This window comes from Cetorhinus maximus, chromosome 31 (genome assembly GCF_964194155.1).
Source record: "Cetorhinus maximus chromosome 31, sCetMax3.hap1.1, whole genome shotgun sequence".
Taxonomy (NCBI): domain Eukaryota; kingdom Metazoa; phylum Chordata; class Chondrichthyes; order Lamniformes; family Cetorhinidae; genus Cetorhinus; species Cetorhinus maximus.
Genome location: NC_135909.1, coordinates 21,547,685 through 21,563,821, shown reverse-complemented (window position 1 = coordinate 21,563,821; position 16,137 = coordinate 21,547,685). Strand labels below are relative to the sequence as shown.

The 16,137-nt window shown below is 44.2% G+C and overlaps 5 non-coding genes across 5 annotated transcripts; 2 read left to right on the top strand and 3 right to left on the bottom strand.

The window, feature by feature from the left end:
- Positions 1-73, bottom strand: trnaf-gaa (transfer RNA phenylalanine (anticodon GAA)). The gene has a single exon. It is a non-coding gene; the product is annotated as a tRNA-Phe (tRNA).
- A 1,791-nt stretch (positions 74-1,864) lies between these two features.
- Positions 1,865-1,946, top strand: trnas-gcu (transfer RNA serine (anticodon GCU)). The gene has a single exon. It is a non-coding gene; the product is annotated as a tRNA-Ser (tRNA).
- Positions 1,947-10,602: 8,656 nt separating this feature from the next.
- trnaw-cca (transfer RNA tryptophan (anticodon CCA)) lies at positions 10,603-10,674 on the bottom strand. Its single transcript has one exon. It is a non-coding gene; the product is annotated as a tRNA-Trp (tRNA).
- Positions 10,675-13,560: 2,886 nt separating this feature from the next.
- trnaf-gaa (transfer RNA phenylalanine (anticodon GAA)) lies at positions 13,561-13,633 on the bottom strand. Its single transcript has one exon. It is a non-coding gene; the product is annotated as a tRNA-Phe (tRNA).
- A 1,801-nt stretch (positions 13,634-15,434) lies between these two features.
- Positions 15,435-15,516, top strand: trnas-gcu (transfer RNA serine (anticodon GCU)). Its single transcript has one exon. It is a non-coding gene; the product is annotated as a tRNA-Ser (tRNA).
- The last annotated feature ends 621 nt before the right edge of the window (positions 15,517-16,137 follow it).

The window sequence follows — 16,137 nt, the reverse complement described above, 5'->3', positions numbered from 1 at the left end:
TGCCGAAACCCGGGATTGAACCAGGGACCTTTAGATCTTCAGTCTAACGCTCTCCCAACTGAGCTATTTCGGCCGCCTTGCTGAAACTGTGTTTGTTTCCAGTCAGAATTGAACCAGCGACCTAATGATATCACTTTTACAGTCACCTCCAGTCTTCAGCTTACCCTCGAGGACATGACCTCATAATGACAAAGGACAGGCGCTTCAGTTCCCTCCAGGTTTCGATTTTTTCTTCATAACTTCTCAACTCACGGGTATGTAAGCGTCACAGCGGGAGCACATCTAACTGCAGATCAGAAAACTGTGTGTATCGCACATGGTCATGGCTACTTTTGCACCAAATCTGTATCTGAATTAATGGAACCCGATTGCTTTAAGAACTGTTGTCTTTCACTGCTTAGCAGATGAGTTTCATGGAGCCACGTAAGTGATTCCCTCAGTTCTGCTTTTGCACAAAGCTCGGGAAATGCATCACAGGTGTCAGTTTTCAGCCAGCTCCATTCACTCCAAGTGAAATCAGGAAATGGCTGAAGACACGGGTAATGCAAAGGCCTTGGGCCATGACACCATTCCTGCAGCAGCACTGAAAACCTGTGCTCCATAAATAGCCTCGCCCCTCGCCCAACTGTCCCACTACAGCTACAAGACTGGCATCTACCCGGCAATGTGGGAAATTGCTCAGGTCTGTCTTGTCCATAAAGAAAACAGAAAATCCAACCGGCAAAAAACACCCCATCAGTCTTCTCTCTTTCATCAAGAAAGTGAGGGAAAATTTATTCGACAGTGCGATCAAGTGGCCCTTACTCAGCAATACCCCGCTCATTAGGCTCAGTTTGTTTTCTGCCAGGGTCACTCAGCTCCTGACCTCATTGCAGCCTTGGTTCACACATGGAGAAAACAGCTGTACTCAAGAGGTGAGGTGCAAGTGACTGCACTTGAGCTCATTGAAGCCTCTGATCGAGTGTGGCATCTAGGAACCCCAACAATACTGAAGTAAATGAAACTCAGGCGGTAAACTCTCCACCACATGAAGTCCTACCAGGGGTTTCTAATACATTCCACGAGATTGCCAGCATTAACACTAATTGGCTTTTAATTGATGCACTATGGGTAGCAATGAAAGGATTCGTTAAGGACACTTTGGATTGAACGTGGTTCGTTGGTCTAGGGGCATGATTCTCACTTTGGGCGTTTCATTGAGTTAATATCCAAGAAGTCCCGCGTTCAACTTTCGACGAACCCGTCAAGCATTTTAATGCTCTAATTTTTCGCGCTCGAGCTGGTGGCAGTTCCGGAAATCAGGACCAGGTTTCAACACCCGGTAAGTCATTGCAGGGAATGCATCACCTCAACACACGTGAAGAAAATGAACTCAGTAGTTTAAAGAACGTTTCTTCGTTCCATGGGCCTCCAAATTTATCCTAATGCATCAAATAAGGGAACTGTCTGCTTGTGGATTCAGTGGGAGGCTGATTGCACTCAATTACAATCTTGACTGTTTGGCCAAGCATAGCTGGGACCCACAAAGTTTTATTTTAATTTACCACATTTTAGCTGTGTTCCGGTACTTGCAGTGAGCTGGGAGGGGTTTCCTTTTGCTACCAAATGCTTGTATGTTCCGGTATTTCCGCGGTGGTTTTTCCCAAGTTGGATGCCATGTTGAAGTATTGAAGTGATTCACATCAATCAATTTACAACAGTCTCTTATCTGATGTGATGGAAATTTATTTTATTGACAGAAACTACTTTTCTATCTTTAGGCACCTGACAGAATATTCAGGACCTGTACAAAAGAGGATCACTTATTTGAACAGTTCATGAATGCAAAAAGTATAGAAGGAGATTTAATGAACACATAGTACTTGACGAGGTGGCCGAGAGGTTAAGGCGATGGACTGCTAATCCATTGTGCTTTGCACGCGTGGGTTCGAATCCCACCTTCGTCGTCGCTTTATCAATTGTTTCTTCTGAAGTGCGGTTCTTTTGCAGAATGTTTGTCTGCAGTCACTGATGTGATTCTCCGACCCAGAGTGTCTTCTAAGAGCTTTTACTAACAATAACATGGGGACCCGAATTAGATCCCACTCTACTTGATATTTTCATCTCTGTCAATACTGACTCTAAGGGGAGACGATGACGTCATGGGAATATTCCGGGAACTTGGGTTCATTTCCCCCCATGGCTGCTGGTGGAAAGTAAACTCAATAATTTGAATCTGCAATTAAACGCTAATCTCAGTGATGGTTCATTGATCTCTTCGCTCGTCTGTCCTACATCTGTTGTTGATTCCTAACTGCCAGCTGAGTTCAACGACAAGTTTGGACGTGTAACAAACACTGGCCTTAACAGCGACGCTCTCATCCCATGAAATACTATTAAAGGTGGTGACTGCATATCTCACTGATTGGTTCTTTCATCTGACCTGTGATGGACTGATGTGTTGAATATTAAAGCACTTTGTGACTTAAAAACAAAAAAACAGAATATCTCAGTGAAACACAATAAATTATCTTCAATCTGCTCCAGGGTTAGTCTCACGACTCACAGAAACAATATAATTTCTCTCCCCTCACGGAATGAAGCCAGTCAGGAGCAGATACATTTGTCTCAATGATCACACAATGTCGGTCAGGAATTGTGTGTTCCGATGGCCGATGGATTCCTCTGTGAGGAATCTCTGGGAGGGGTTTGTTTTTGCTGTGAAATGTTTGTCTGTGTCAGTCTTTCCGCAGTGGGTTTTCACACTGTAGAGATACATGCTGGACATGGCGTTGAAATGTTTCGCATTAGTCCATTCACATCAGCCCGTGAACTGAGGCGATGGGAATTTCGTCTGCTGACAGAAACTCCATTTCCATTTTGAACATCTGGCTGAATATTCAGGACCTGTGCCAAAGAGGATCATTTAGTTCAACAGTTCGTGGATGCCAAAGTTACATGACGTCATTAGATAAGTGTCATGCATGTGGCGAGGTGGTTCAGAGTTTAAGGCTGCTAATCCATTTTGCTTCCCACGCGTGAGTTTGAATCCAGGTTATGTATGGGACAGCGTTATGCAGAATGGGAATCTAAAATTAACATTGTGACATCAGCCCAATTTAGGAGAACAGACAGATTGTCTGCACATTTCTTGTAATACCTTGAATATCGATATTTAAGGGGATGTGCACGATCATTAAATTACCTGCTCGCTTCATTATTTAGTTTGGCGGACAGTGTGCAGTCCAAGGGGGAATTTACCTTGGTCAGGGGTGTTGAGAAGATGAACTTCTTCACGTGAAGTGTATTGGAAATCAAGAAGCCTCCCCCACAAGAGTCACTGCGGACGAAAATCATTGGAAAATTATAAACAAGAGAATTCGTATTGTCCATGATTATTTATTTCTTCACCGGGGTTGGCTCTCTCTGGCTAAGCCATCAGTTACTACGCATCCTTACATTCCCCTGTTGAATCGCAGCAGTCCATGCGGTGTAAGTGCATCCACAATGATGTTAGGAGGAGAGATCCAAAATGTTGTGCCAGTGACAGTGAAGGAACTGCGATATAGCTCCAAGTCAGGATGGTGTGTGGCTTGAAGAAGAACATGCAGGTGGTTGTGTTCCCAGGCATCTGATGCCCTTGTCCTTCTAGGTGGTAGATTTCAAGGTTTGGAAGTTGTTGTGGAGGGAGCGTTGGTAAGTTACAGCAGTGCATCTTGTAGATGGTATACACGGCCGCAACTGTGCGGCATTATTGAAGGGAGTGAATGTAAATGCTGGTGGGTAAGGTGCCAAGCAATTGACCCGTATGGTGTTGAGCTTCTTGAGTGCTCTTGAAATTGCATGCATCCAGGCAAATGGAGAGCATTCCGAACAGTCCGACCAGTGCCTTGTAGATGTGGGAAATGATATAGGCTGGCAGGTGTTGAGTCACTCTCCACATAATTCGCAACATCTGTACTGCACTTGTACACACAGTATTTGTATGTCTGATTCAGCACAGTGTCTGCTGAATGGATACACCCAGCATGTGAACGGTGCATTATTCAGCGATGTTAATTCCACTGAACTTCAAGCAGAGAAAGTTGGATTGTCTCTTGTTGGATATGGTCATTGCTTAGCACTGATGAGGCGCAATTCTTGCTGGCCACATATCAGGCCATGTCTGAATCTTGTCCAGGCTTCGCTGTACATGGAGCGGAATGCTTCACAATCACATGACCCGCTAATAGCGCTAAACATTGCTCAATCACCTGCCAACATCCGCAATTCCAACCCTATATTGGGAATGTCATTGATGAAGCAGCTGGAGATTTTTGGGCATAGATCTTTTATGTAGATCCTGCAGTCCGGCTTTACCAGAAGGATTGCGGGGGACGCTAGACTTGCAGGGGAATAGGAACCTGAGTGAAGAGACATAAGAGACGGAAACAAAGGTAGAAATGAAAGACAGAAAAACAAAAAAAAAACAGAAGTGTAAGGCAGAGGAAACGGGGGCGAGCAGCTAAAACTGCCATAGTACATAGAAATATTTGTAAAAAGAGAAGTCTAAATGCACTGTATCTCAATGCACGGAGCATTGGGAATAAGTTGGACGAATTGACACTGCAAATAGATGTAAACGGGCACAACATGATTACGAGAATAGAGACATGGATGTAGGGTGACCAATTCTGGGAACTGAATGTCCAATGGTTTTCAATATTTAGGGAAGACAGGCAAAAAGGAAAAGGAGGTGGCATGGCATTTTTCTTTAACGATGAAATCAGTGCAATATTGAGAGAGGATATTGGTTCATAAAATCTAGATGTAGAATCAATCTGTGTAGAGCTAAGAAGCAACAAATGGCGGAAAACATTAGTGGGAGATGTATATAGGACTCCAAGCAGTATTGATAAAGTAGGGGATGGCATTAATTAGGGATTTAGAGATAAATGTTTCGAGCATACGGCAGTGATCAGGCGTAACTGAAGTTTCTCAGATAAATCATTTTTTTCCCTATGTTTCCTGCGCACTCTCTAATGTCGCCACATCTTTCTAAAGTGTGGTGATCATTGTTGGACACAATGCCCTGCTCCCGGCACAACCATTATTTTATAAAGCTGCAGCGGTTCAAGAAGACAACTCACAACCTCCATCTGAAGGGAAATTAGGGTTGGGCTATAAATGAAGGCCAACCAGCGACGCCCACATCCATGAATAGATTAAAAGGAAGTAGCTCGGATGCTAGAAACCTGAAATGAAAACGGAATGCTGGAAAAAGTCAGCCAGTCAGTCAGCATCTGTATAGGGAGAAAGGGAATATCCGGCGAAGAGTCATATTAGACTTGAAACGATAACTCTGTTTCTCTCTCCACAGATGCTGCCTGAACTGCTGAGTTTTTCTAACATTTTCTCTTTTGATTTCAGTGTTTATAACGATTCTCCATTGCTGTTTTGCTTTGGTGCTCGATGCTTCTACTTATAAAGCCCAGGAACCAGTGTGCCTTTTGTTCAGGTCTCCGTGGAGACCAATAGAATCAAATTTACCCAATGACATCTACGAGAAAAACAAAAGACAAGATTTCGCTTCTGATGTTTTTACTTCTTACTTTGTTTTAACAAACAAACCAAAATCAACACCAATTACACATGAATTAACAGGCAGATTGCTGTCGATGTAAAGTATAAATGAGTTATTCGGATTGATTTCACCTTGAAAAAATGTAGCCTGTTCACTCAATTTGGTGATTTCTGCATTTGAAACTCTCAGTCTCTTTGCTCCACCAGAGTTCCAAGCCCCTCACCAGACAGGAAATCAGCTGATACAAAAACATAAATAACTGGAAAAACTCAGCAGGTCTGATAGCCACTTTGGAGAGGAACCAGAGTTAACGTTTTGAGCCCGTATGACTTCATCAGAACTGAAGAGAAATAGAAAAGAGGTGAAATAAAGCCGTTTAAGGGGGGTGGGACAGGCAGAGCCGGAGAGACGGCCAGTGACAGGTGGAGACAAAGGAGAGATTGCCAAAGATGTAACAGAGAAAAGGACAAAGGGGTGTTCACGGTGGTTTTATGAGCTAAAGGGTGTGCTAATAGTGACATTAAGGATAGAAAGCAGGATAAGCAAGTGACAAATGGCCCTAGTGGGGGCGGGGTGTGGTGAAGGTATCGAAATAGGCTAAAAGGAGAAGATAAAACAATGGACGGAAATAAATTTAAAATAAAATAATATAAATAGGTGGGAAAAGAAAAATATATTTAAAAAATTATAATTATCATTACTGGAAAAAAAAAGGATCGGAATTGGGGTGGAGATGGAGGAGAGAGTTCATGATCTGAAGTTGTTTAACTCAATGTTAAGCCCGGAAGGCTGTAGAGTGCCTAATCGGAAGATGAGGTGCTGTTCCTCCAGTTTGCGTTGAGCTTCACTGCAACACAGCAGCAGGCAAGGGATGGGCATGTGGGCTTGACAGCAGGGTGGTGTGCTGAAATGGCAAGTGACAGATATTTCTGGGTCAAGCTTGCGGACAGACCGAAGGTGTTCTGCAAAGTGGACACCCAATCTACGTTTGGACTCCAATGTAGAGAAAACCGCATTGGGAGCAGTGAATGCAGTAGACTAAATTGAGGGAAGTGCAAGTGAAATGCTGCTTCACTTGAAAGGAGTGTTTGCGCCCTTGGACAGTGGGCAGGGGGGAAGTAAAGGGGCAGGTGTTGCACCTTCTGCGGTTGCATGGGAAGGTGCCGTGGGAGCGGGTTGAGCTGCAGGGGGTGATGGAGGAGTGGACCAGGGTGTCCCAGAGGGAACGGTCCCTATGGAATATCGACAAGGGGCGTGAAGGGAAGATTTGTTTGGTGGTGACATCATGCTGGAGTGGTGGAAATGGTGGAGGATGATCATTTGAATTCGAAGGCTGGTGGGGTGATAAATGAGGACACGGGAGACCCTATCATGGTTCTGGGATGGAGAGGGAATTGTGAGGGAGGAAGCACGGGAGATGGGCAGGACAAAGTTGAGGGCCCTGTCTATCACCGTGGGTGGAAAATCTCGGTTAAGGAAGAAGGTAGACATGTCAGAATAACTGATTTGGAAAGTGGTATCATCGGAACAGATACAGCGGAGGCAATGGAACTGACAGAATGTGATGGAGTCCTCACAGGAAGCAGGCTGTGAGGAGCTGTAGACGAGGTAGCTGTGGGAGTCAGTGGGCTTGTAATGAATATTTGTGGACAGTCTATCACCAGAAATTGAGGTAGAGAGGTCAAGGAAGGGCGGGGAAGTGTCAGCGATGGGCCTTGTAAAAATGATGGAGTGGTGGAAATTGCAAGCAAAATTAAGTAATTTTTTCCAGTTCCAGACGAGAGCATGAAGCGGCACAGAAGCAGTCATCGGTGTTACAGAGAAAGAGTTGTGGGAGTGGGTTGAGTAGGACTGGAACAAGGAATGTTCCACATACCCCATAAAGAGACAGACATAACTGGGGCGAATGTGGGTACCCACAGTGACACTTTGTATTTTGAGGAATTGAGACGAGTTTAAGGTGAAATTTTTCAGTGAGAGAACAAGTTCAGCCAGACGGAGTAGAGTAGTGGGGAATGGTGATTGTTGTGGCTTCCGGTCGAGGTAGAAGCGGACAGCCCTCAGACCATCCCGGTGGGGGATGAGGGTGTAGCGGGATTGAAGGTCCATGGTGAAGAGGAGGATGGTGGGGCCAGGGTTCTGGAAATTGTTGATATCATGTAGGGTGTCAGAGGAATCACGGATGTAAGTTGGAAGAGACTGGACAAGGGGAGAGTGAATTGAGTCATGATAGCAAACAATGAGTTCCGTGGGGCAGGAACAGGCTGACACGATCGGTCTGCCGGGACAGTCCTGTTTGTGGATTTTGGGTAGGAGGTAGGAGCGGGCCGTCCGAGGTTTGGGGGTCATAAGGTTGGAAGATGGTCATCTGATGCACCTTCTTTAGGTCTTAAGCAAACAATCTCACATTTCCCTACATGGAACCCTATCTGATCGCATCTACATTTTTTACGGCTTCACCCAACTCGATGGCGCCAGTTTACTTCCACAATAACCAAGAGGCTCCTGCGCTTATTACAGCGTTTGTCCAAACACAGAGCGTTGATTACAGAGAGTGGCACTGGGATAGTATTCCGAATGTTACTGCTTAAACAGCAAATTGTTGATTTTGTGACACGGAATTGGTATTTACTGAACGCAAAAGTTCTGGTAAAAGGTCGGACACTTGAAACGTTAACTGCTCGGTTTTCTCTCCACAGATGTTACCTGATCGCAGAGTGTTTCCAGCTTTTTCTATTATTTTGTGAATATGATCAACGCAGTCGGCGCCGTCACAATTGTTGCATCGTTATTTTTTTCTACCTGTTTTTCAGTTTTTCTTTTTGGATCTCTGCTCCTCCACAGTTTACAGCATCTCACCAATTAAAAACAAAACGGAACAAAACTCGATCATTCGTGGCCTCGATCAGATTGGGCATCATGATGAGCTCCATCTACCCAAGTATTTCTCACCCCCTTAACCTATTTGGAGGACTTGAAAATGCATTTAACCCACAGGATAATGTTGTGTTCTGCTTTCTCATTATTTGTATTTCCTTTTACTTTTCCATTCAGTGTAAATGCACAGAAAGGAAAGGAAGAATGTGTAGAAGGAGGGACAATGATTTCAAATTGCCCGTCGCAATTTCCATAAAAGATGGTTAATTCTGGAACCTCCAGTTTGATGAATTGACAGGAATGTGATTCCAGGGCTACTTTATGGAAAAGGTGATCAAATGCAAAGAAACAATGCGTTAAACATTCCGGAACATAACGACGAGAGTAGAATTGGAACACAGGCCTACAGGCCACAACAGAATAATATTCGATCACCTTATTCGCATTGCCATTTCAATATCGATACGTTCTGAATCAGTCTCGTCCCATTTTGTTCCATCCATGAGAAGTTTGGGAAGAAGATCATCTTCACCGTCCGTCATGGATGTACAGCAAGATGGAATATGTTGGGAATGTAGCTGCTTAACACAGAGGAAATTCCTTTCACATCAGGTCAGTGGCTGTTGGGAATGGGCCGGTGTGAAACATTTCCAGAACATGTCCGACATGTTTCTCCTCAGCATGAAAGGTCACGGCGGAAACAGTGAAACATACCCTCATCTGACCACATCATGATTTACATCACTCAGGCACCTTACCATGAGGCCGCTGGTGAAGTCCTGATCACTTCAAATTTCTCCCAAAATGCAAATTGAACACATTAACTGGCAGAATCGCAATTCCCACGTGATTGGCGAGGCGCAACCACGGGCCGACTTGGCTGGTGGTGAAAACTGATATCACTGCTTCGGATATTCACCGGGGCAGATAGTTAAATGCAACACTGTTCACTAAAGTTTCTTATTCTGTCATTGCGTCGTGAAAAGATAGCATTTGTGCGTCACTTTTAGAGAACTGTCTCTTTGGCCTCGGGGTATGATTCCTGCTGCGGGATTTTTCATCGTATTAGCGTGCGACATGCGTTCGCAAAATACTTCACGCTCCAGATGATGACAATTTCTGAAGTCGAGGCGATGATTGAGCAGCCAGGAAGCCATTGCAGATATTATAACACAGCAACGCACGTAACGTAACTGAACGCAATGTTTAAAGTACGTTTGTCCTTGTCTTGTGACACTGAAACTACCATGATACACCAAATAAAACAACCTCATGCTTGCGGGTTCAGGTAGGAACCTTAATACAGTCGGTTGCCATCTTTTCTGAAAGAATATACAAACTGACAGAGCTGCCAGTCCCGCAGTGTGATTTGATTTTCTTCTTTCCATATTTTAGCTGTAATGTAACGGAGCATTTTCCTGCGTTTCAGCAATCAGGTTGAAGAGGAATTATTTAGAGTATTTGAGAAGGAATGAAAACAATTACTGGGCAGAAAGTGTCGATGATGCAGCTTCTTAGGGCAACAATTGTTCGAATTGGGATTTCAGAGGACAAAAGGTGCTGGAGCGGCAATTTCTGGTGAGAGAATTGATACCCAGGTTCTTCCGGTAAATCAGCAGGAACTCGATCCAACTCATCCACACAGTCAAGCTGGTGAAACAAAATGACTGGCGGCCTGGCTCTTCCGCAGATCACTCGGCTCTCGGCCTCCTGCAATGTTCCTATGAAGCTCAGGTACGCTCGAAGAACAGCGCCTCATCTTTCAATTAGACACTTTCCAGCTTTCCAGTGAGATCATTGAGATCAACAATATCGCTCTGGAAAAGTGTCCCCAACCCACCCACCCATTCTCCCTCCCTCTCGGACCATTTTTACTTCTCTTCTGTTTTTTTACAGAGGTTAGTTTCAGCCTCTGTTTCCACGTGGTTTTGTTTTCATGGTGGACAGTTTGTGTTTTACTACTCATACTGGGTAACAGAGCAATTGCACAATTAATGCACACACCACATCCCTGAAACTTTGATATAAAACAGCGCAACAGAAAGACTGAGTCTGTAAATCGGGAGCATCTGGAGAAGAATGCTTTCATCATGCTTTCGAAATTCAACATTTCACGAACATTCCCAAACAATGATCTTTGTCCAGATATAAAATACAGGAACTTAAGCTGTCGGTAGATGCCATGAGCCTGACGTGATTTGAACACGCAACCTTCTGATCTGGAGTCAGACGCGCTACCGTTGCGCCACAAGCCCAGTCACACAAACGCCACTCAAACACTTTCTTATATTTTATTCTTTAGACTGTGATTATATTCCGTGAGTTGGACCATGTAAGGGAACACGATATTCCCTCCTTCCTTTATTTCCTTCCTTACTTTCTGTGGATTTGCATCCAATGGCAGAGTAACAGGGAAAGCAAATACCGAGAGAGCAGAAGCTCAGCATTATCCTGTGAAATAAATGCATCTTCAAATGTTCTTGTTGCATTAAGTGAGTGAGAAATACTTCGCAGTTGGAGTTCAGAATGCATCTGAGTCTGATGGAGGACACAAATGATCAAATTTAGTTTCGTTGTGTTTTTAATTATTCAGATGCTGCAAACTGTGGATGAGGAGAAACCCAAATACAAAGACTGAAATTTAGCAGAAAGGTAGGAAAACAATGATGCAGAATTTGTGAGAGACCATTAAAGAATGATCCAGCGCGGACTCGGTTATTCACATTAATTTAAAAAAATGAAAATGCAGGAAACATTCAGCCCATCAGGTAACATCTGTGGAGAGAGAAAAAAAACTGTCAACGTTTGAAGTTTGTGACCTTTCATCATAACTTTTCTATCCGGTAAATAACAATTCGACGTCACACATCAACAATTCGTTGTTGAGCCGGAACATTCGGAATACTTTCCCGGTCCCGCTCTCTGGAATCACCCACTCCATATATGGACCAAATGAGGTCGGGAGCCTCCGGGTTCCGGTGAAAGTAAACTGACGCCAACAATTTGGATCAGATCGAGTTCCATGTCGAGACGTGTGATGTCATCAACTGAAGACCTCACGATGATGCATCAGGCTATTGTGTATCTGCTGAAGAGCTGGTGACTCTGGAGAAACTGAGAGACTGAGGATACCAAATGCAGAATTCAACAAATATAGTCAACAATTACCACACTTTTAAAGACAATTACAGTAACAAAGAATGCAAAAAGAACAAAGAAAAGTACAGCACAAGAACAGGCCCTTCGCCCCTGCAACCCTGTGCCAATCATATTACCTGTCAAACTAAAACATTTTGCACTTCCGGGGTCCGTAGTCCTCTATTCCAACCTATTCATGTATTTGTCAAGCTGCATCTTAAACACTATTATCGTGCCAGCTTCCACCACCTCCTCTGGCAGCGAATTCCAGACACGCACTACCCTCTGCGTAATAAACTTCCCCGCACATCACCATTATTGTTTTCTCCTCTCAACTTAAATCTATGCCTTCTAGTAATTGTTTCTTCCACCCTAGGAAAAATGCTTCTGACTATCTACTCTGTCCATGCCACTCAATTTTTTAAACTTCTATCAAGTCGCCCCTCAATCTCTGTCGCTCCACTGAGAACAATCCGAATTTCTCCAACCTCTCCTCATAGGTAATAACCTCCAGACCAGGCAGCATCCTGGTAAACCTCCTCTGCACCCGCTACAACGCCTCCATATCCTTCTGGTAATGCATCGACCAGAATTGCACGCAATATTCCAAGTTTGGCCTAACCAAGTTTCTATACAGCTGCAGCATGACTTCCCAGCTTGTATACTCAATACCCCTGCCAATGAAGGCAAGCATACAATATGCATTCCTGACTACCTTATCCACCTGCGTTGCCACTTTCAGTGAGCTGTGGACCTGAACACCGAGATCCCTCTGCCCGTCGATGCAATTAAGGGTTCTGCCATTTACTGTATAATTCCTACCCGTAGTAGACCTTCCAAAATGCCTTACCTCGCATTTGTCCGGATTAAACTCCATCTGCCATTTCTCCACCCAAGTCTCCAACCGATCTATATCTCGTTGGATCCTTTGACAATCCTCTTCACTATCTGCAACTCCTCCAACCTTAGTCTCGTCTGCAAACTTATTAATTGGCCTACTTACATTTTTCTGCAAATCATTTACGTATACAACAAACTGCAAAGTTCCCAGCACCGATCCCTGTGGAACACCACTAGTCACAGCTCTCCATTCAGAAAAGCACCTTTCCACTGCTAGCCTCTGTCTTCTATGACCAAGCCAATTCTGTATCCATCTTGCCAGCTCACCTCTGATCCCGTGCGACTTTTCCTTCTGCACGAGTCTGCAATGAGCGACCTTGTCAAAGGCCTTACTGTAATCCATGTATATAACTTCCACTGCCCTTCCATCGTCGATCACCTTTGTCACTTCATCCTAAATGGCTTTCCAATAAACATGCAGAAAACTAACATCCGGTTCCAATATCCCTGACTGAGGAACACCACTAGAAACAGCTGCACACAGAGCGTTTACTGAAGGGTCAAATTATATTGTTTCAATGAACCATGAAAGTATCCTGGCTGTAGATTTAGCAGCATTCCCTGTGTTTCAATGAGAAATTCTGTTCTGAATTTAAAAGGAAAGAGTTAATATTCGTAATACTCAGGAGGTCTGTCCGCCACGTGACTGAGGCGAGCTCGCTTCTCGATCGAATCACTGAGAGATCAAGACACGAAGAAAGATGAATAAATTAGAGGGAAACAGTTGGATTCCAATTCCGCTCCCATGGTTAATGTTAACAAAAGCACCATTGAAATGGATCAACAGAAGGATTTTTCAGGATTTACATTCCCACTGACTGATCGAGGAATCAGCAGCTGGGAACATTTGTGAGTTGCAGGATAGTTTAATGGCAGCTGAATTGATTAGCGTTTGTTCATTGTTTTTTTAAAGAAAAACTAAATCGGTCTTCATTCCAGTTTCGTGGGCCAGCGGGCACATAGCTGCACACGTGCAAGGGGGGGCGGGGGAGGGGGGGAGGGGAGGTTAAGTCTCCCCTACCCTCAGACATAGGGCTGAATCTCCCCAAAAAATACTAACCCCCTAACCCAGAGACGCTGAAGAAAGTGGACTTGAGGCACTTTGCGGAAACCCGGGATTGAAGCAGGGACCTTTAGATTTTCAGTCTAACGCTCTCCCAACTGAGCTATTCCGGCCGCCTTGCGGGAAGGTGTGTTTGTTTCCTATTTCCAGTCAGAATTGAACCAGCGACCGAAGGATAGCAGTTTTACAGTCACCTCCACTCTTCAGCTTACCTCCGAGAACATGACCTCATAATGACAAAGGACAGGCGTTTCAGTTCCCTCCAGGTTTCGGGTTTTTCATTGTAACTTCTGAACTCACGGGTATGTAAGCATCACAGCGGGAGCACATCTAACTGCAGATCAGAAAACTGTGTGTATCGCGCATGGTCATGGCTACTTTTGCACCAAACTTGCATCTGAATTAATGGAACCCACTTGTGATAAACACTGTCGTTCTTCACTGCTTAGCAAATGAGTTTCATGGAGCCACGTATGTGATTCCTTCAGTTCCGCTTTAGCACTAAGTTGGAGAAATGTATCACAGATGTCAGTCTTCAGCTAGCTCCATTCACTCCAAGTGAATTCAAGATATGGCTGAAGGCACGGGTAACTGCAAAGGCTTTGGGCCCTGGCACAATTCCTGCAGCAGTACTGAAAACCTGTGCTCCAGAAATAGCCTCGCCCCTCGCCAAGCTGTCCCACTACAGCTACAAGACTGGCATCTACCCCGGAATGTGGAAAATTGCTCAGGTCTGTCTTGTCCACAAAAAAAACAGAAAATCCAAACGGCAAAAATCACCCCACCAGTCTTCTCTCTTTCATCAATATAGTGAGGGAAAATTTATTCGACAGTACGATCAAGGGACACTTACTCAGCAATAATCCGCTCACTGAAGCTCAGTTTGTTTTCTGCCAGGTTCACTCAGCTCCTGACCTCATCGCAGCCTTGGTTCACACATGGAGAAAACACCTGAACTCAAGACGTGAGGTGAAAGTGACTGCACTTGTTTTCATAGAAGCCTCTGACCGAGTGTGGCATCTAGGAACCCCAGAAATACTGAAGTAAATAGAACTCAGGCGGGAAACTCTCCACCACATGAAGTCCTACCAGGGGTTTCTAATACATTCCACAAGATTTCCAGCATTAACTGTAATTGGCTTTTAATTGATGCACTATGGGTAGCAATGAAATGATTCGTTAAGGGCACTTTGTTGTGAACGTGGTTCATTGGTCTAGGTGCATGATTCTCACTTTGGACGTTTCATTCACTTAATATGCGTGAAGTCTCGCTTTCAACTTTCGACCAGCCCGTCAAGCATTTTATTGCCGTAATTTCTCGCGCTCGAGGTGGTGGCAGTTCCGGAAATCAGGACCAGGTTTGAACACCCGGGAAGTCATTGCAGAGAATGCATCACTTCAAAACACGTGAAGAAAATGGACTCAATAATTTAAAGAACGTTTCTCCGTTCCATGGGACTCTGAATTTATCCTAAAGCATCAAATAAGGGAACTGTCTGCTTGTGGTTCCAGTGGGAGGCTAATTTCACTCAATTACAATCTTGACTGAATGGCCAAGCAGAGCTGGGACCCGCAAAGTTTTATTTTGATTTGCCACATTTTAGCTGTGCTCCGGTACTTGCAGTGAGCTGGGAGGGGTTTCCTTTTGCTACCCAATGCTTCTATGTTCCGGACTTTCCGCGGTGGGTTTTCACAAGTTGGATGCCATGTTGAATTATTGAAGTGATTCACATCAATCAATTTACAACAGTCTCTTATCTGATGTGATGGAAATTTATTTTATTGACAGAAACTACATTTCCATCTTTAGGCACCTGACAGAATTTTAAGGACCTGTACAAATGAGGATCACTTATTTCAAAAGATCATGAATGCAAAAAGTATAGAAGGAGGTTTAATGCAACCGCAGAGCATGACGAGGTGGCCGAGAGGTTAAGGCGATGGACTGCTAATCCATTGTGCTTTGCATGCGTGAGTTTGAATCCCACCTTCGTCGTCACTTTATCAATTGTTTCTTCTGAAGTGCGGTTCCTTTGCAGAATGTCTGACTGCAGTCAGTAATGTGATTTTCCAACCCAGATTGCGTCGAGTGTCTTCTAAGAGCTCGGCTGTGATGCTTTATTAACAATAACATGGGGACCCGAATTAGATCCCACTCTACTTGATATTTTAATTTCTGTCAATACTCTCTCTAAGGGGAGACGGTGACGTCATGGAAATATTCCGGGCACTTGGGTTCATTTCCCCCCATGGCTGCTGGTGGAAACTAAACTCATTAATTAGAATCTGCAAACAAATGCTAATCTCAGTGATGGTTAATTGATGTCTTCGCTCGTCTGGCCTACATATGTGGTTGATTCCTAACTGCCAGCTGAGTTCAAGGACAATTTTTGAAGTTTAACAAAGACTGGCCTTAACAGCGACGTTCTCATCCAATGAAATACTATGAAAGGTGGTGAGTGCATATCTCACTGATTGGATCTTTCATCAGACCTGTGAAGGGCTGATGTGTTGAATATTAAAGCACTTTGTGACCTAAAAGACAAAAATCAGAATATCTCAGTGAAACACAATAAATTATCTTCAATCTGCTCCAGGGATAGTCTCACGACTCACT